A 21,617-nucleotide genomic window follows, 5' to 3' on the forward strand; every position below is an offset into this window, starting at 1 on the left:
AATGTTAAATAATTAAATATTAATTAGATTAAATAGTCATTAAGTTAAGTGAAAAGGCATGTCTAAAAGACATGCCCATTCACGAAAGGACACCTGCTTGGGTATATAAATGCGGGTTCTCATTGTAAACAATCATCACTTATACATTATATATATATATTAATAAATTTTTATTATTAAATACTGTTATGTATTTTTACATTCAAGCCTACAAGCTATCAGTTTTCTTGCTTCAGCCATAGTTTTTATGCTTCACCAAGATTATACACAAGGGTTTAGAAAAAGGGCTTTGTTGTTAGGAGTGAATTTGAATTCCCAAGATACACTACTGAAATATATTGGGGGTTTACATTCCTATCTTAAACACACTATTCTTATGTTCAATCCAATTAATTTGGATGAAGTATGTGTGCAAGCCACGCATCTTGAATCTAGAGGAAAGAACACTTATGAAGAGAGTAATAATAAAAATCCACCTAAGGGTGAGAAGAAATAGAAGGGTGAAAAATAGAAAGGGAAGAAAAATGGAAGTGTGAAGAAAGAAGGGGAGAAAGTTATCTGTAAACATTGTTCAAAAGAGGGACATAATGAGGACCATTGCTGGAAACTCCATCCAGAAATGAGACCAAATAAGTTCAAAAATAAAGGGAAATAGAAAACCACTGCTATCACTCAAGAAGATTTAGGTTCTGAATCAGGTGATGAAAACAAAATCACTGTCATGGGAATCAAAGGAAAACAAGATATTGCAAGCACTAGTTTACAAAACTCTAATACTACTATTAATCCGGATGAAAAGAGACAAATTGAGTTATTTTATGTTAGGGTCATATATAAACACACCAAGATTGACACACTCTTCGATAGTGGGTCACAAGCGAATCTAATCTCTGAAGACTTAGTCAACAGATTGAATCTTGAAACTATACCTCCCCATAAACCATACCCTTTGGGATGGATAACAAGAGACACCAGTTTTCAAGTTACAAAAAAATGTTTGTTTAAGTTTGCAATCACTGCAAATTTTGTTGACAAATTAGAGTTAGATGTGGTACCGCTTGGTATTTCAGGTGTGGTGTTGGGTAGTCCATATTTGTACGTTCGGAAAGCATTCTTTTACTACAATGAAAACTAGTATCACTTGTTCAAGGATGGTGTGGAGTATATAGTGAGAGCCCATGGCAAAATGTTAAACATATCAGTTGTTCATGCAGGGCAGGAAAAAAAACTAGTGAATTCAAGTAAAAATTTAGTACTTCTCATGTTCAAGCCAAATGATGATATTTTTTATGGAAATGTTGTTGCATGTAATGCAAGTTTCAATTCTAATTTGGTTAGTTCAGTTCATCAAAGTGATGAAGTATTTCAAGTTGTGAAAGAATCGTCCTTCAAGGAGAAAGAAACTTCACATGAAATATCTTTGCAGCAAGAGGTTTCGCTTTGTGATGTTAGCATGCAAGGGTTGACAAAATTGCAAAGTGTAGAGACATGAATGCAATTCAAAATTTTGTTGAACAATGGGCTCATTCAATAATTACTTACACCATGTTGTGCATCGATGGTTATGGTGCCAAAAAGGAATGGTAAGTATTTCAAGAAAGAGGACAAAAGGAATAGTTTTCGCCAAAGAAAAGTTGTAAAAAGAGGTCAGTGCAATAATATACATAACACCAAACAAGAATGGTTTGTATGGATTTTAATGCTGTATGTTATTTATAGCACTTCTATTACATACATGTATTTGAATTATGGCAAAAATGAGTACTTTATTGAAGAAATTGTCCAGTTGGGTGACATAAACATGTTTAGAAAGTTTTCTTATACACATGTCATCTATGGAGGAAAATTGTTTGATGTTTTGAATATATCAAAGTACAAGTTGGGTTTCACTTCTTTGATGCATTTGGGCCATGATATTGGAGGAGGTAAGTTGAAGGAAAGCCTCTCCAAGTTGGATACCATTGTTCATTGGTCAACGACCAAGATCGTCATTTTGATAAGAGGTTTGTTGGGAGCAGCCCAATGTTGGAGGAGAGATGTTGTTGACATTTCTTCTTTCAAAGCTCCTTGGCATATTGTCATGTGTGTGCAAAGTCTTCCAGTGGGGAGGCAAACAACAAGAGACATGTGTTGCTTCAAACCAAAAGATCAGTTCAATTCTTTTTTATTCTCTTTCAAACTTGAAAGGTTCATTTGAGTTTCAAATTTTTGCAAGCAACTTCACCATCTTATTTCATTCAAAAGATTTCCATGGTGTAAAGATTAAGTTGCAACGATCCATGCACTTTCATTGGATGGATACTTGTAAAAAATTTCACTTGGTTCGAAGGTACAAAAGAGGTATAAGCAACAAGTTCATTGTTATATCTTTTAGGCATATTGGTTATGTAACTGTTGTATTCAGGCATCATTATGTTTTACATGAAAGTTATGTTCAAAAAATTTCATACTTTCAAGATGTACAATCGAGCTTGAGTCATGTAAACCAAGTAGTGAAATTTGTCATCCATTTGCATTATATTTTGTTATGTCATCTTGGTAAGAAGGATGTTGCTTTTGATGGCGACATGGACAAAACCATGAGTTTCTATGAACGATTGAAAATGGTGCAACAAACAATGCAAGATCAACTTGAAAAGGGTAAAGAAAAGTACATGTATTATGTCAATCGCATGTTTCAAGACAATGGGGCAAGCTGGTGCAGTTTTGCAAAAAGAGGCTTCAAGTTGTTGAATAAGGAGAGAATGTTCAGATTTCACATTCTGAATGCATTCTTACAGAATTTCTGAATCGGTTTCAACAAGAAGCCATCCGTGACAGAAGAATGAGGTCCTCAAAGCAAGTGAATGTTGATTTCCTTAGTGAGGAGCTCAAGGAAACAAATTTGTCAAAAGGCAATTGGATCGAGGTTGGAAAGTTGAGGGGGTTGTACCCTCATCTACTTGTTAGATAATAGTACCTCTTGGGGTCCAAAAGTCTTCTAGTGGGGAGGAATGATTAGGTGCTCAATATTTAGCTCAAAATTCAAAGTTCTCATATTGGCTCGAAAACTATATGAATGCGTCTGTGTCGTCAAGACGACCACAATGCAATTTGTTTCACTGAATACTGAGTCTGGATGAAGGAGAAAAGGCCTGCTGTTCGTTTTCCTAAACAACGAAAAAAATTGCAGAACATGACAAAATGATGACATGGAATTACTGTCAGCGTGATGGGAATCTTCTTTAGTTTTTTCCCAATGAGGATGTAACAAGTGTCACTTTAGGATTCGCGAGTTTGGTTGTGTGAAGGTGAAATTTCGCAATGTCCTCCAAGGTGGAATTATTGGTTCATGATTAATATTATGTGGAAATTGTATTTTAAAATATATATATATATATTATTTTATATGATTTTAAATTCAAATATTATATTATAATTATTATATGTTATATATAAATATTATATAAACATTACATAAATCCAAACTATAATCAAAATCCGCATATATATTTATATAATGGCGCATATATCAAAGGTTCCGAAATATATAAAGGCACAATGTTAGTCCAAAGGCAATGTTTTATATCGGTTGGCAAAAAATATTATGGGATAGGTGGGTCGAACCCGTGACCTCCCCCTCCCAACTCCGTTGTCTTACCACTGAACCAAGTGTGGGTCTTGTAAATGGTGGCCCACGATATCTCATTTAAAGCTACAGTGGAGCCGACGATAGGAGAGGAGGGAGCCAGCCCCCTCTCCATACAACCACGCTTTAAAAACCAAGGGCCAGCGCAAACGATTAAGCGCGATTAGCACCCCTAATCATGCTTAAATTTAATTAATTCATAGTTTATGTTAGTAGTAGTTTTGGAAGCGCATCAAATTTGGTGGGACTGCCAGTTTTGGCAGTGCTAATTGGAGTCTTCTACAGTTTTAGCGGGGTTTCCTAGGGAAAAATTGAATGAAGCATATCTTGAGCAATTTTCGACCAAATTGAGCTCAGAAACAGGTGTTATTGGCTAATTTGGACCTTCTAAACTCATTGGTATAAGTTTCAAAGGAAACAAAAGACTTCTAAATTTGATTTTTCCACAGGGACGTTCCTGGAAGCCTAGGGCCACCAGGGAAGGAGGTCATGCCCAGATTAACCAAAGTTAGTTTTTAGAGATCTAATAGTCATTTTTGCTAATTTGGATATTGTGAACACATTAGTGTAGGTATAAGGAGCCATAGAGCTTTGTAAACAACATTTTTTCCACATTGAGCTAATACATAGACCCAAGCCATGGAAGCTGGACCAAGGAGATGTAGCCCAGGAGGGGTGAACTCCTTCATTAAAACACTGTGTTAATGTGTATCTTTGATGGTTTTCTGCACTATACATGTTTGTTGTTCAATATTTATTTATGAAGCTATTTTTCTCATGAATGTCTTTTAAAACTTAAGTAAATTTAACTGATTGTATGCACAAATAGCTAATGAAACCTCAACACAAGTAAAAATAAGGAAGCACATATTTATAAATATGTAATTTTTATTAGCACAACAAAACTAATCATACAAAAATAGATCATTGGAAATGTATAGTCACCATGCTAGAGCCACATTGAACCTGAGAATTTTCGTAAGTTTGCATGTTGCCAGAGTCTGCAGGGAGTTTCCTCCAAGACGTAACAGTTGTAGGGGCTAAGGTGGGGAGGAGAATGGAGGGGAGCGTCAACTACTGGAGGGGTGGGAGTGTGAGTGGGTGAGGGAAAAGCTACATGAGCACTAGTGACAAGCGGCAATGAGGAGGTAACTGGAGGGGAGAACGATGGAGAGGGAGCAAGGGAGGAGGGGGACATACATTGGGAGGAAATTCAAGTTTGAGATCTTTGGTCAAGTGATTGAGAGAGGAGAAGGAGTGGATTTGTTGGGCAGTGGGCTCAACAATACATCTAGAGGCTTTGATCTTCTCATGAGCTCTCTCCTTGAGCTGGCGAGCGAGGAGGTTCTGGAGAGCCCACAGCGTTGAACAACCTCTACGAGTCTCTTCCTCCTCCAGAGTGAGGACCTCTCTCCTGATGGAATCAAGAATTCCATAGTCAAACAAGGTTGTGACAAAGGATTCATCGAAGGTGGTGTGGGGACATCCACGACCCTTACCTCTACTAGGGCAATGACCCCTTCCTCTGTCATGGTTCATTATTAAGTGGTAGATGGGAAACGTCGTAGAGCCAAAGCTAGGGGAGATGGAGGGAACCTTGTAGAGAATGACCAGGAGAAAAATATGCTTGGAGGCCATTGTGCTTGTATTTTTATTTCCAAAGCGAGTGAGCATGAAATACAAGTATGGGGACTGCAGGTTCTAGCAGGATAATTTATGAACCATAGATGGCACTCGTTGAGAAAGTTTCACCAGGTGGTATCTATCATCGATGAATCTCGGGAGTCGCACCGATCCTCCCACAAGAATCTAAATCCGAGGGCATATAAACATCATTCAAATAAGAAATGAATCACCAATAATTGTAAAATTGTAACCCCTTGTCCCTGAGAAAAATAAAGAATATATTTGCATGACATTACTTAGGAAAAGTTGATTGATCCTTTCCTAAATCTCATGCAAACATGGGAGGAGTGTTAACATGAGATGTTTAAGATGAACCCAATGCCACTTTGGACACCCGAGGCATCAACAACCGCATTAAAATAAGTCCATGGAAAACCTTGATCTATATTTTATGCACAATAATTCGAACTTTGCGCACATCTTTTCCTTGTGGAAAATGATGAAGAATATCCGTGGATTCCATTGCTACAAACAATGGAGCGATTATGGGATATCCAAATCCCCCAATAGATGATTAGAGGCAATGCTTTAAAAGCATGAGAAGAAGGGAAATATAACCATTGTTTCCAGGCATGTTCCACAGGTAACCCAACCCAAGCACTAATATGATCCTTTGGTGGTTCCTATATTGTTTCAATGGCTAAGAGAAATTTGAGAACACATTCATTGAGAATATGAATCCTCCTGCTTTAATTTAAAATAGCTAGCCTCCCTTCACCTCAGGGGGTATTCCCTGTGTCTAATGTTAACTAAATAATTTTTTTTCATAGAAAATGGAAAGGCCATATTATAAATGAAAGAGTGATTTAAATATAAATAAAAAATAAAATAAAGGTGGTTAGGATCATAATAACTAAAACCTATTATAATAAAGATACCATTTATTGAGGTTTAAAATAACTATCATAATCCATACATAACATTAGGGTTAGTGGGCATACTAATCTATAGAAACAATTGTATTCCTGATCAAGTGTATAAAGTGGTTATGCTAATCAATAATCACTTCATTTAGCCTAGTCTAGCAGGAGGTGAGAATTCAAGTGTCAAAGTCTAAGATTTGAAATTGTAGAAATAAAGTGGCAAGAAGTAAAGGAAATAAAGTTGCAGTGATGGAAATGAAATAAAGAAAAAATTTAGGGATTCAAGTTATACTAGTTGTAATCAAATAACTACATTATGTTGAATGATTGAAATAAGTTTATTGGATTTCATGTTGTTGGGCTAGGAGGAAGCGAACGTTTGATCGTATGGCTACCACAGGGGTTAGGATAGTTTTTTTTGAGGTCATGTTTTAATTTCATTTCTTCAAATGGGGAAGAAACTGACGGGTGCATTTTGGTAGACGTGACCGATCTGTTAAACTTGTCTGGAGTTCATGCCAAGGCGTTAGGTGTTAAACTTAAGCGGTGTAGGTGCCTTTTGTTGTCTCGTGGCAGTTTATTGCAATTGTTATCGAGCAAGGTTTGCTAAGATGGATGACGAACTGGTGGATTATTCTTCAGACCCATTAGAATTTGTGCTTATCTGGACTGGATATCTAGCTAAGAAATTAGAAATGGAGCAACCAGCGCTAGATGGATCACCGGAATTGAGGGTTTTATCCCTAATGTCATCCACAATAGAGGTCTTTGGAGATCCCTCCTCTCAAGATTTAGTATCAATTTTTTTTTTTATATATATATATATATATATATATATATCATTTTTTTTTCGTCTGAAGTGCAATCCTCACTAGGGTTTCAAGGGTATGATGGTTTGGAGAATTAGATTTGGGATTTTGTGTTGCCGCTCATGGATGGAAATACGGTGATTTCCCTAGTGACACATATGTTTATTGAACAATGTTTAAACCTTAGCTCTTCTTCTGGTTTGGTTTCTAAGGACCCTAATAGGGCTATAGTGGTTGGGGAAAATGAACAGTTTATCTGTTAGGATTCATCTACAAAACAAATATAGGTAAACAATGAACAAACATCAAGGGGCAGTGCAGAACAAGTCAACAGAGTCTCATCTGGATCTAGTAAAAACAACAGTGGTAAACAGTCCCACCCTCTGGTTATTTTGATAGAAGATTTGCAGGTGATTTTTCGACCTATCGGGAGGACATCAAGGTTAGAAAATTTGAAGTATACTGATCTCCTCCCCTTGAGACCTTGGAAGAATGTGTACAAAGTAAAAAGGGGAAGAAATCAAAGAATACCAAAGTTAAAGAGAGGGGACGCTTTTTGGTACTCAAATAAGGTATTAAATTAGATGAAGTAATGAATATGATAGATCGAGTTCTTGTGGGTAGAGTCCATGGGTGGAATTATACACTGACTCGTCTAAATAAATGGGTTATGGAAGTTTGGGGCTAGGTGTTAGATGTTTTGTTGTTGGTGGTTATGATGACCGGGTTTTTTCACACTTTGTTTCAATAGGGATGAGCACACATCATGGGTTCTCTCCAAATATTGGCACGTAGAATTAGCTCCCATTGTGTTGAAAAGATGGTCTCCCCTTTCCGACCTTGAGTAGGAGAAATTAGGGGTAGGACTGATATGGGTTATATTTCCCCTTCATTTCTATTCGAAAGATGCCTTCAGGAAGATTGGGGATGATTTAGGGATTTTTCTAGACTATGATAAGTCCTACTAGGAGATTGGAAAAATGAATTTTGCTCAAATTTTGGTACATATTGATACCAGGGAAGGTTTGGTGGAAATTTTGATGCTTTAATGGAGGGGTCATTCCAGATTGCAGAAATTGGATTATGAGGGAGTGTCGTTCCAGTGCAGGTCGTGTCATGAAGTGGGTCATATTTTCAAGGAATTCCCTCTGTTATCCAAGGTCAATCCTGGTGGAGACGAGCTGGTCGGAGATTTCGAAGTGTAGGGGGACAAAGCATATATTTGAGCTTCGACGCCCTCTCCTCAACATTGCTCGGCTCGATAGTCAAAATTAGAAGGCAAGGTTGGAGGTCGACGTGCTACTGAGAAAAATCCATCTGCTACAATGATCACTCGTGTAAGGGTGTCCCCATAAATTCCCCTCCTAGGTATCACTCTCTCTTTCTCATCTATTGATCCTATGTATACTTTGAATCCATCTCTTTTCTTTGCATTATTTTTTTTGAATCTCAGTCATGGGGTGATTGTATCATTGTGTAATTTGAATGATATTACTTGCCCTATTTCCTCTATTTATGTATGTTGTTCAACACCTTTCCTTGTCATCCCCTCCGCTCCCCCTGATTTGGGTGCCCTGTCAATGGATGCCTCAACGGAATATCATATGAGTCATAGATATTACCTGAGGTCACTATCCAAGATAAATGTTGTGTTGGGAGGGGGTATAGGTCAATCATCTCCTTCAAAATGTCCTAAAACGCCTAAAGGCAGACAATCCAATATTTCGAAAGCCATTCAAAAAGCCAGTATGGATATCACAGAGGGTAGACAATTATTCTTAGATGGGGTCCTTCTAGAAAGATTCACCCCCGCGTTTGTTTCATGATGAAGTGGATGTGCTTTAAGTGACGTGGGTTGACTAGACCTATTAAAAAGCTAGCTCGTAGGTGACTTTTAGAGTCATAAAAGTTGGATGTAATTTTATTATAGGAAACATTGGGGAATAGTTTGGAAGTGGTTTCATTTTTGGAGTCTGTTATGAAGGGTTGGTCATTTTATGCGTTAGAAGCTAGAGGTAGATCTAGGGGAATTGCTATAGGGATCAACTGCAGAATGATAAAACTAATAAATATGTGGGGAAGAGAAGGACTACTTGCGGCTAATGTGGTCTCTGAAGAGATAGGTTTGGAAATTAGGATGGTAAATGTTTATGGACCCTGTCAAAATTTAGTAGCATTTTAGGAAGATATCACGAGGATTTCTTTCATGCAAGTCGATAACATAATTATGGGTGGAGATCTAAATTTCTCCATGGGTAATGCAGAGTCTTGGGGGTGTCATCCCTAGGTGGACATGCTCACTAGGTTTTTTGAGCATTTGTTGGAAGCCAACAAATTTATTGATATTGAAGTGGTGCACCTTAAGCCCACTTGGAGGAATCAGAGGATAGGCGATGCTATGTTAGCCAAATGACTAAACAGATTTTTGATTAGAGAATCGTTTTTGGACAAAATCTCTTCGATCAGACAATGGGTGGGATCAAGTGGCATATTTGATCACTCTCCAAATTTCATAGAAAGAGTTGGTCATTCCTGGAAACCCCAGGCACCTTTTAAATTTAATGCTACGTGGTTGAAAGATGTGGATTTCCATGGAATTGTAAAGGAAGCTTGGCATCCATGCTCATTCAATGAAGATCGATTGATAGTTGAAAATTTGGCAAATAATATTATAAGGTTGAAGCATAAGACTATAGAGTGGGTTAATAATAAAAGAAAAAAATATGAGGAATCCCTTCAAATAGTTGAGGAAGAGTTGGCTCGATTAGAGGATCCCGACGGTGGTGGATATGACACTCTGGAATAAAAAAATCATATTACTCAATTGGAGGCAAAGAAACACAAGTTGTTGGAGGAAAAGGAGGAAACATGGCGACTAAGGAGTCAGGCTATCTGGTTACAGGAAAGAGATGAAAATACAAAATTATTTTAACAATTTGTGAAGGGCCAGAAATCAATTAATACACTTTGGTCTCTGGAATATGCGACAGGTTTGACAGTTCATACTTTCAGGAATTTGGCAAATTTTGATTCTCAACACTTTAGATCCCTGTTTAGAGCTCCAAGGGAAGCTTCCTTGGCTAAAATCATCAGGGTTTCCAGACTCTTTCCTCGATTTTTAGATGATGAAGTAAATGAAGATTTAAACAGGCTGGTTTTGATGGGAGAGCTTGAGGTAGTTCTGAAGTGGTTTAAAAAGGACAAGAGCCCTGGTTTAGATGGGTGGTCAGTTGAATTTTTTCTAGAATTTTTTGATCTCATTGGTCGGGACATCCTAAAAGTGGTTGAAGAATGTATAGTGACCAGAAGAATGTATGAGGATTTCAATGCTACTTTTATTGCACTAATCCCAAAATCGGATAATCCTAGGAGTTTTAATGATTTCCGACCCATTTCTTTGTGTAATTTCATTTATAAAATCATTGCAAAAATTATCGCAAATCGTATTAAGCCTATATTATCTTAGCATATATCCAAAGAACAATTTTCCTTTCTAGAGAATTATCAAATCCATGATGCCATAAGAATTTATCAGGAAGGCCTCCACTCCTTAAAAGTAAAAAAATTGAAAGGCATGATTCTTAAGATTGATTTATCAAAGGCCTATGACAGGACTAGTTGGTTGTATATTCAGATGTTGCTGACACACCTAGGATTTCAAAATGCTTTCATTAATTGGATTATGTGTTGTATAACATCTGTTTCTTTCAGTATAATCATAAATAGTTCTACAACAAATTTCTTTCATGTTGAACGTGGTCTTTGGAAAGGATGTCTGTTATCCCCACTCTTATTTTTGTTAGTAATGGAAGGTCTAAGCAGACTGATATCTACTGAAAGGAACCAAGGGAGATTAAAAGGAGTAAATATTGTTGATAACATTATACTCATCTACTATTTGTAGATGATGTCATCATTTTTATGAACGAAGCTATCAGTGACTATTCTTCCTTTAATAACATCCTACAAATATTTTGTAAATCCACAAAAAATAAATCAGGAGAAATCAATGTTGTTTGCTATAGGTTGTTCTCATTTTGAATTGATATATGAACATAATAATTTTCCCTCGGCTGCTAGATATTGAGGAAGGATTGGAATATTTGGGATTTAGGCTTAAACCAAATGATTACAAATCTGTTGACTGGATGTGGCTTGTGGAAAAAATTGAGAGTCAGATAAATGCATGGTATCATAGATGGTTGTCAAGAGTGGGATGATTGGTGCTTGTCAAATGGCTGTTAGAGGCCATCCCTATTTATTGGATGTCCTTATCTTGGATCCCTAAGCGCATTCTTCACAAAATTCAACAAATTTTTTGCAGGTTCCTTTGGAGAGGCAAGAAGGAAGGTAAACTCTTTGCATGGGTCAAATGGGATCACATTGCACTCCCCAAAAAATGGGGGGGATGGGGAATGAAAAACCTTTATTGTTTCTCTCTACCGTTGGCAACAAAATTGGGTTGGTAGATGTTTGCATCAGACAGTCTGTGGATTAGTGGTAATTAGGAAGTATATTAGCCCACTCCCAATTAAGGAATGGACTCAATTAAGATCCTTGAACAAATCAATAGTTTCGTCGATATGGAAGGTGGTCCTAAATTCTTTTGGATATATTAGAGGAGATTGGCCTAGAGAGTTGGATATGGAGTGGGGGTTTGTATTAGAACATATGCATGGTCTGGCAGTGGCAACACACATATTCGCCCCCAAGAACTGATTCAATTCCTTGCTAACTCAGGTAAATAGACCCTAGATCAGATTGTTGATAGGGACAACTCTACTATTTTTGGGAAAAATGACTATCCGCACAAGAGCTTTAGATTCCTAATCACTAGCATCAGGTATGGCTACAATTTACCAATGCTCTTTCTGCATCGCACATCAAAATCCAGGATCGTGAAGATGAGGTCATATGGTCCATGTCCCCCCATGGTAAATATTCCCCAAAAGAAGGCTATCCTTTTTTTTTGTAGATCATGAACCTGAGGTTTCTTCTTGGTGGTGGCATCCATTATGGAAGCTTAAAAGTCCGGCAAAAACAAGGCTTTTCATGTGGTGTATATTGAAAAATAAAGTCCCGAAGGGGGACAATTTGAAGTGCATAGATTTCAAGGACCATCATGGTGTGTGATGTGCCAGGATAGTGAAGAATCGGTAAACCACTTATTTCTTCAATGTTCTTTCTTTGCTCAAATTTGGAACCTGTTATATCAATCTTTGGAAATTAATATAAGATGGAATGGAGACTCTTTTAATGTAGCTTGGGAAGCATGGTGGGACTTGGCTCACCCTACAAAGCTCAAGAACCTCCCTCTTTTGGTTTTGCTGGGGAGTATGATTAGAAAGGAACCAAAAACAATTTGGGAAACAAACAAGCCCTGGGCCATTATTGGTTCACAATCAGTGGCTATCTATAATATGATTACTGAGGAGGAACAAAATTAGAGGAATCGTATCATTCATGCTGAATCTGTAGAAAATTATCTTCCCTGGGATTATTTTGATGGGTCAGCACAACAAGATGGCTATGGAGGTGGTGTAGTTTTGTTCTTAAATGAAGAAACCTCCTTCAAAATGAAAATGGGACTAGGTAGGGGCACAAACAATTATGCAGAGTTAAACAGTCTTAGGCTACTTCTCCTCTTTTCCCTTGAGAAAGGTTTTCAACAACTTCAGATCTTTGGTGATTCTAAAATCATCATTAACTGGTTCAATCAACAATATAATTGTCACATGCACACACTTAGGAATCTACTGGAAGAAGTTTTATCATTAAAATCCCAATTTGAATTTGTGGTTTGTTGTCATATTTACAGGGAAAGAAATCAAATTTCCGATGGCTTATCCAAAGAAGTAGCAAAACAAGTATTTGGTTCTTGGATGATCTTTGAACATAGAGGACATGATTTCTATCAATATTATCATCGACCTTTTAACGAGAATCAACCACAGGATGCAGCTTCTACATGATCCATTACATGCATATTCTAGACATTTTTTTTTATTTTGATTATACAAATGTTACTATTATGCGGATAGTTTTATGTATATTTTTGTATGTTTCCATATATGGACTGATACTGGTTCCATCATATCTAATTAGTATGTGTTACAGTGGAGTGATCAATCATGTTCACCCTTTTTGAGATATGCTCCTTTGAAGCATCTACAACATGTAATTTTCAATATTTTATATAATGAAAGTTACGATTTTTCCTTGGGGGAAAAACATTAGGCTTAGTAATAAAATTAAATTTAAAAACAATGAAAAAATGAAAAAGCTAAATTAAAACATGTTGGCTTAGTTGTATCTAATGAGAAGTTCGCTTAAAATAAGTCAATTAGAATATTGACTTAATTATTCTAAATAATATATATTTTAGAAATACTCAATCAATATTTTGTGTGAAATATTAAAAATGTGATCAAGTCATATCATTCTTAATCAATCACATATGCTAGTAAAAGAAAGTACAGTGAAAAACAACACAATAAAATAAATAAAGAAAATAAAATAAAACTAGTATGTATTGATATTCAAATTAAAGGTGCAAGTGAAGCATAGATGACATCTATTGTTATGACTTCAACTTGCAACATATCCTTCAAATCTAATTCAAACCTTTTAAATAACATGTATTTAAAAGCATTAAATCAACTTATGTATGCAAGATTCACTGTATGATCAATTTAAATCAACAATCTTGCATATTTTACGAGTAAATATAAACCCTAATAAACAAGAACAAATAGAAAGAAAAATAAAATGAATTATAATAACATAAATAAATTTTCACATTCACAATGTAAAAAGTCACTGCAACAAGTACATTATGGCTTCAAAATAAGTTCCATATCCCAAACCTAACATCCTCTAATCTCTAAAAATACACCGGGTTCAAATGAGTAATGAGGATTTATATACAAAAATATGCAATAACTAAAAACATAACTTCCCATGTAATTAAAAAGAAAAATACAAATTATTTCTAAAAATAGTTTCGTAATTATTTCCTCCTTAGTATTAATTTTATATATAATCCTTTTATTTAATTGGTTTCACTCAAATATTCCACTTAATAAACATTTAAAAAGTTCTTGCATTATTAAAGAAAAAACAAAAAATAGTTTAAATATAGAACGTATAATAATAGTTTAAGATATAAATAAATAGAAATTTACCCTTTGTAAATCTCTCCCTAGAAAATAAAATTAGGGAAATGAGACCCAAAATAATCTAATGGTTTAAAGTGTTCACGATAGATGGCTTTAGTTATCATCGGGTTAAAACATGGTAGTTGGTTAACCCTCTTGGTGGGCCCGATAACATTTATACGAGGCGTTAACTAAATTCATGGTGAATAGTGACTCATAGTATGCACATTAATATATGTTTCATGCAAACACTATCAAGTTTAGGCAAGCACTCTAACACCTCAAAGTCATATAGGCAATATGTTACGAAAATGGTAGTATAAGTGCGTTGAGAGGCACTCTACAATTTAATATGAGGTAAAAGTAAAGTGTAAATGTTTAACATTTAATATTTATATATTGGATAAATTTAAAAATAAAATTTAAAAGTAATTAAAAAAATTAAAGTAATAAATAAAAAGTTAAAATTAATATAAATTTATATATTGGATAAATTTAAAAATAAAATTTTAAAAGTAATAAAAAAAGGTTAAAGTAATAAATAAAAAGTTAAAATTAATATAAAATTCGATGCATTTAAACATTTAAATGTTGGCTCAAATAATAATTAAAGTTAAAGTTAAAGTTAAATACCATGTCTTATCAATACTACATGCCCAAAAACCATAACTTATTTGATAATCAAAATATTGTATAACAATATGACATGATTCTTAACCATGGATATTTACCCCCACTTTACCATGGATATTAATACTGCATGTCTACAAAACATAACTTATTTCACAATCAATATATATATATATATATATATATAAATTTAATTTTATAACATTTTTTAATTAAATCTAAAAGGAAAAAGGTTATCATCAATTTTGAGATATATCTATACCGTTTATCCTCACGACTACTAAAAAAATTCTCATATAAATTAAATTAAGGTTTCAATCAATTTTAAAATGAGAATATTTGTATATATAAAGATGTGAAATATATATAATATGAATAATATTACTAAGAACCAACATATATCCATCTTAACTAAGGATCCAAGCAATGAGAGCAAACAAATTGACTAACAATAATAGAGGAAAGATAATGCATGATTGTTTGAAGTTTTTCATTATTGTATTTTCTTTGACATGATTGATCCAAAATATAGGCTTAATATTTTACAACCAATTGAGTTTTTATAATTTAGATACTTTATTAAACACAATATAATGGAATCAAATTGAAGAGTGAGAGAGGGGGAGAGGGGGGGGGGAGAGAGAGGGAGGGAGATAATTATAAATCTAGAGAGAGAGAGAGAGAGAGAGAGATGGGGAGAGAGAGGAGAGGAAAGAAAAAAGACACAGAGAGATAGAGGTGGGGAAAGGGGAGTGGCAAGGGAGATATGGGGAGAGAGAGGGAGAGAGGAAGAGAAAGAGAGAAGATGATAGGGGAGAGATAAGGAGAGAAGGGGAAGAGAGAGAGAGAGGGAGACACATAGATGCATGGGACATAGAGAAGGAGATAGGGATGGAGATAGTGACAAATTTAGAGGAGAGAGAGAGAGAGAGAGAGAGAGAGAGAGAGAGAATGATGGGGGGGTAAGATAGAGGGAGGTGGGAGAGAATGGAAGAGAGAGGAAGGAAGAAAGTGAGAGGACTCAATAGAGAGAGGGGGGAGAGAGAGATAGGAAGAGAGATGGTGTTGGAAGGGGGGAGAGAGGTAGGGAAGAAGAAAGACACAGGGGGAGAAACAGGGAGAGGGAGAGGGAGCGATAAGGAAGAGATGGAGAGTGAGTGAGGGAGAGAGGAGAGTGGGGGGGAATAGAGAGAGAGAGAGAGAGAGAGAGAGAGAGAGAGAGAGAGAGAGAGAGAGAGAAAGAGTATGTTTGGGAGGTGATATAGAGAGAGGTAATAAGAAAGAGATTATACAAATATAGATATTATATAACCAACTTAGATCCAACTTAACCATGGATCTATCAAGCGCCAAGAGCGATTAAAACTTATAATTATAACGTTTTTTAAAATTGCTTATTTATGATTAAAACTTGTAGTTCCTTATTTTATATAATAATGATTATAAATTATAATGATTATTATAATAATAATCCTAATGTTGGGCATACATGAATATTTGAGTGTGCAATTTGATCTAGTCAAAGTGTGCATATGGCATCATGAAAGTATGAAAAGAAGTCATATGATGGAAAACATCCATATAGAATAAGGGAATAAGGTAAAGTAAAAGCCACAGAGGTAGCCTAGTTCTAAAGGGGGCGAATTTAGTGACAACATTCGGCTCCTACTGGGGATGGTGCCTCTCTGTGAGGCATCAAGAAGTGCAGACTTGGCGCTTTATCCATTAGGCATGGAGTCAATTCATATTAAGAACAAACCATTCATTTGTTAATAAGAGGAGGAAATGAGACTTTAAATACAAAAATATAAATCCTAATCTATCCTAGGAAAGAGAATGAAAATCTTTGCATCTTAAAGTTTTAACTGATCAACAACAAGAATGAAACCAAGATTAATCATATGAGATCCCAGTCTATAAAGGATTATGAGTTAAGTGGTTATTCACATATAATACATTCGTTCATATTTTTCAATCTATTAGTGTGATTACAATAATGATTCAAGACATAATGACCATCATTTAATATACATCTCAACCTTCATAAAAGAATTTTAAAACCATATAAAAATAATTGCATTCTTAAAGTTATTGATTAAAAGATTGTAGAAGTTATGGTACTAGTTTAATATCACAAAGATGTCATTCATTTCAAACTAAAGTTCAATTGAAACTATGAAACTAGTTATCTAAAATTTATTTCCCTTTTTTTTTCCACATGATGAGTTTCCAAAATCAGATGTTGCTCCACTGCCAGTGAACGCCCATAGCCCCGACAAAGTTATCCACTATCATAACTAAGAGATTTCATCACTTTTTCATTCACATATAAGCATGAAATACAAAAGCTTCAGTGTTATAACATTGATTAACTATGGGATGATCACACACTAGGGTTTGAACCAATACCATTGACCTTGATCTTCTGTCGTCGAGTGTCTACAGCCTCGGTGGAGATGTTAACATTCCCCATTTTAAAGAAATTAATGGGATGATTACACATTGGGTTGACCTAGTACCACAGATATCATTCCGCTTCCAACAAGCGTCCATAGCCCCAAAGGAGTTATTTACTTCTCCCATTCTGAAAAAGGATTAGTTTCAAGTAGTCACAAATAGTACGGTGATTAGGGAAGGTCTCCTGTATGGAGTATGATTATAACTAAATAGTACAACAATATTTTCAGTACCATTTGATATTTTGAAAGACAAACCTTGTGTTTATAAGTTTAATATTCATAATATAATGCAATTCCTCATGATATTTATGTGTAAGCAGTGCAATAAGGATGTGGTCAAAGAAAATGCTTCAACATGAGTTTGAAAGCATTAAAAAGATAAGGTTTTAACCTTTTGAAAAGTAATTATCCTTCAACCTCCTGATATGAATAAAGTTTTTAGAAATATGTCCCAAACTCATCAATATAAAATATACTAAGGAATCATTAATCTATATCATTATGGCTATGATCACTAAAGATTCTTTAAGATGAAAAGGTTTCATGTTTATTTGTTCTAAATCTAACAACTATAAATTATGTGTAATAAAATGTTTTATTTATGTACAACAATTTACATGCATTGTGTTTTCAATAACAAAATGTATCAAATAAATAAAAAATCTAATGTAACCAAGTTAAAATTTTATCAATGACATACTTTCTGACTCGTGGCTTCTCGCTTATCCAGAACAAAAATATTGGAAGTAAATTTAAAAAGGAGTCTACATCCTAGAAGTAAGTATGAGTTTAGGTAACAAGATTTTGATATTCTTTGAAATACCTTATCCATCCAACTTTCCAAGAAGTCATAGTATTATGTATACAAATTAAATTGATTAATCCTTTCAATCATAAAATTTTCTGCAATCATTTCATAGGAGGGCCTTTCATAGATTCCCTTCTTGTTGCTTCTGAAATTTCAATAGGGTTAGTCCCATGGAAATCTGATTTTCTAGGGTATTTTAGATATTTCCTTATTAGAAACCTTAAAAAATATTCCACATTCTGATTTCCATATTTCAAATTAAAACCTACTATATCATAATCCAATTCCTTGATGTGCAATGAAAAAGATGAAAAATTAAGTCTTGGAAGATGAAGAGCATTCTTAACGTTATATAATTCAACAATCTCATAATTTTAAAATATGGAATCATTATTAAATTAAGGGGAAACTAGATTTATTCTCTACAAGATTTATGATCTATAAATTCCAAATCAAAACCATGATCATCTTGTGAACTATTAAATTGATTATAGTTGTGATAACTAAAAAAAAAAAAAAAAAAAAATCATGTTAATTTCATTTTTGTCATCAAATTCACTTTCCTCATAACTATCATAAATAGGTTGTTTTGAAGTATATTGCAAAGATAATTGAATTATGTTGTTATAGTCCTCATTTTGATAAATATTAGAAGTATTTAGAATGTGTTCAAAACAAGAATTAAAATCCAGACACGGTTCATGATTCAATTCTTCTCCATAAACGTCATAAATAGGTGGTTGAGAATAACCAACTTTAAAACTAGATGAAATAGAATCAAAATAGTAAAAATTAAGTTTACATACTAGTTTCACTGTTGCATCACAAAATGGCTGAAAAATTGGATCATTTGATTGAAGAGTATATTTATCGATTAGTTGTTGTTGAGCACCTTCAGGTATATGTAACATAATTTCTAATTGGTGAGTAATAGAATCAAATACTTCAAATGTAACTTCTCTGCTATAAATATTATTATTATTATCTTCTAAACATGGAACAAAAGATGAATTAAAATTAGAAGGAGTTATAGAATCTTGGGATTTCTTAAAACATAAATGCATTCTATGATCTTCTGTTAGAGAAGGAGAAGTGTCATTTTCACGACTTTCTGGATTTGATGGAAACATATGTTCTTTGTCAACATTTAAGTTATAAGATTATCTTTGAAGATTTTCAGAGTTATATTCATAAAAATCACTTTCTACTTCATATTCATAATCTATTTCGGGTTCTTTATTATTATCATCATATTGGCTTTCTAAATTATTATCATTATAATATTCACAGTAATTAAAAAAGCAACCTTGTAGGATACATACATTTATAATACTCAAAAAATGTTATATGGAAATCTTTCAATGAATTGATTCCACCAGACAGAAGCCTTTTGTACCATTTTCAGGCATCACCTACCATTGACATCATGATCAACTTCATGAGTACATCCTCATGCTGAACCCCCATCTTGGTAATGCAATCATGGAATTTGATAATATTTTGTTCCAGACCATAATCTTCACTTTCTTGAAAGCGAGGTAGGTAGGTATCCCATACCTCTATTTTTAGCATTTCACATGGAAAATTTTAATTCCAAAAACTATTAATAGAGCAAAGTGTAAGGAAGTCCATGAAAAATCCATTGAGACTAAAATGAACAGTCAATTTAAGGAGTCTCCAAGTGAATAGATAAATAACAAACATAAACTTGAAACCCTTAAGGTGTGTGTTGTTGTGACCTCGTTCACTAGTAGGTCTTAGACTTTATCATTAATTTAATTATCAGGAAAATGAAATCTTGACACTTCGCTCCCTAGCAACAGTGCCAGAAGAATGTTGGTTCCTAGATTTGTCCAACGACTAAGAGAAATCTGAGAACACATTCACTGAGAATAGGAATCCTCCTGCTTCAATTTAAAAGGGTTGGTCTCCCTTCACCTCATGGGTTATTCCCTGTGTCTAATGTTAACTAGATATTTTTAATTTATTAGTAAATAGAAAGGCCATATTATAAATGAAAGAGTGACTTAAATATAAAAAAAGTTAAAGAAAATTAGGTGGTTAGGCTCATAGTAAACACAACTTATTAAAATAAAGATATCATCTATGACTAAAACCGAGGTTTAAAATATGTATCATTATCCATACACAACATTAGGGTTAGTAATATAATTGAACTTAAAAGCAATGACAAAAGGAAAAAGCTAAATTAAAACATGTTGACTTATTTGTATCTAATGAAAAGTGTGGTTAAAATTATATGATATCAAGTACCTATATAACTTTAACCAGCAACAAGTTAATTAAAATATTGACTTAATTATTTCTAAATAATATATATTCGAGAAATATTAAATAAATATTACTTGTGAAAGATTAAAAATGTGACAAGGTCATATCGTTCTTAATCAATCACATATGTCAGTAAAAGAAAGTACAATGAAAAACAACATGGTAAAATAAATAAAATAAAAAGAATTGGCATGTATTGATATTGAAATTAAATGTGCAAGTGAAGCATAGATAACATATATCATTATGACTTCAACTTGTAATGTATTCTTCAAATTTGATTCAAAGCCTTTAAATAACATGTATTTAAAAGTATTAAATCAACTTATGTATGCAAGATTCACTATATGATCAAGTCAAATCAACAATCTTGCATATTTTACCAGTAAATATAAACTCTAAATAAACAAGAATAGATAATGAGAAAAACAAAATGAATTATGGTAACATAAATAAATTCTCACATTCACAATGTAAAAGGCCATTGCAACAAGTAAGTTATGACTTCAAAATAAGTTTCATCTCCCCAGCCTACCAGCCTCTAATCTCTAAAAAAACTCCCCCCTTAAATCAGTAATGAAAGTTTGTATACAAAAATATCCAATAACTAAAGCATAATTTCTCATATAATTAAAAGAAAAAGAAAATTTATTTTTGAAGATAGTTTCATAACAGTTTCCTCCTAGTATTAACTTTTATGCATAATCCTTTCATATAATTGGGTTTTCCCAAATATTTCACTTAATAAGATTTTAAATTATTCCTATAGTTTTAAGGAAAAAAAAAATAGTTTAAATATAGAACATATAATAACAAATGAAGCTATAAATAAATAGAAACTTGCCCTTTGTAAATCTCTCCCAAGACAATAATTTTCACATACCTATACATAAAATGGGTTTTCGTTTTTATCTTTGTAACTTTGAGTAAAATCTTCTAGCTATACAAAAACCTTTAAATAATAAAATGAATTTGATGCTAGCAGAACTCATTTTCCAGCAACTCAAATGTTGCACTAATTATGAAATTTATTTTTCCCTTTAAATGTTGAATTCATGTTTTCCTAATAAGATTACAACGAAAAAAGTGAACAATTAAATTTTGAATCTGCAAAATTGGTTCATATATAATGTGAGAAGCAAAAATCAAGGTTATTAATGTGTTGGAATTTATTTCAGATCTCAATACCATGTGCATTTTAATCACCCAAGCTTAAATTTCCTTTAGCATTCTTCCCTCTCATAAACAAATTTTCCACTTGAGAAAAAACATGTCAATCCAACCA

Source organism: Pinus tabuliformis, chromosome J (genome assembly GCF_031772625.1).
Source record: "Pinus tabuliformis cultivar Carrire ecotype Pingquan chromosome J, CPIR1, whole genome shotgun sequence".
NCBI classification, from domain to species: Eukaryota; Viridiplantae; Streptophyta; class Pinopsida; order Pinales; family Pinaceae; genus Pinus; species Pinus tabuliformis.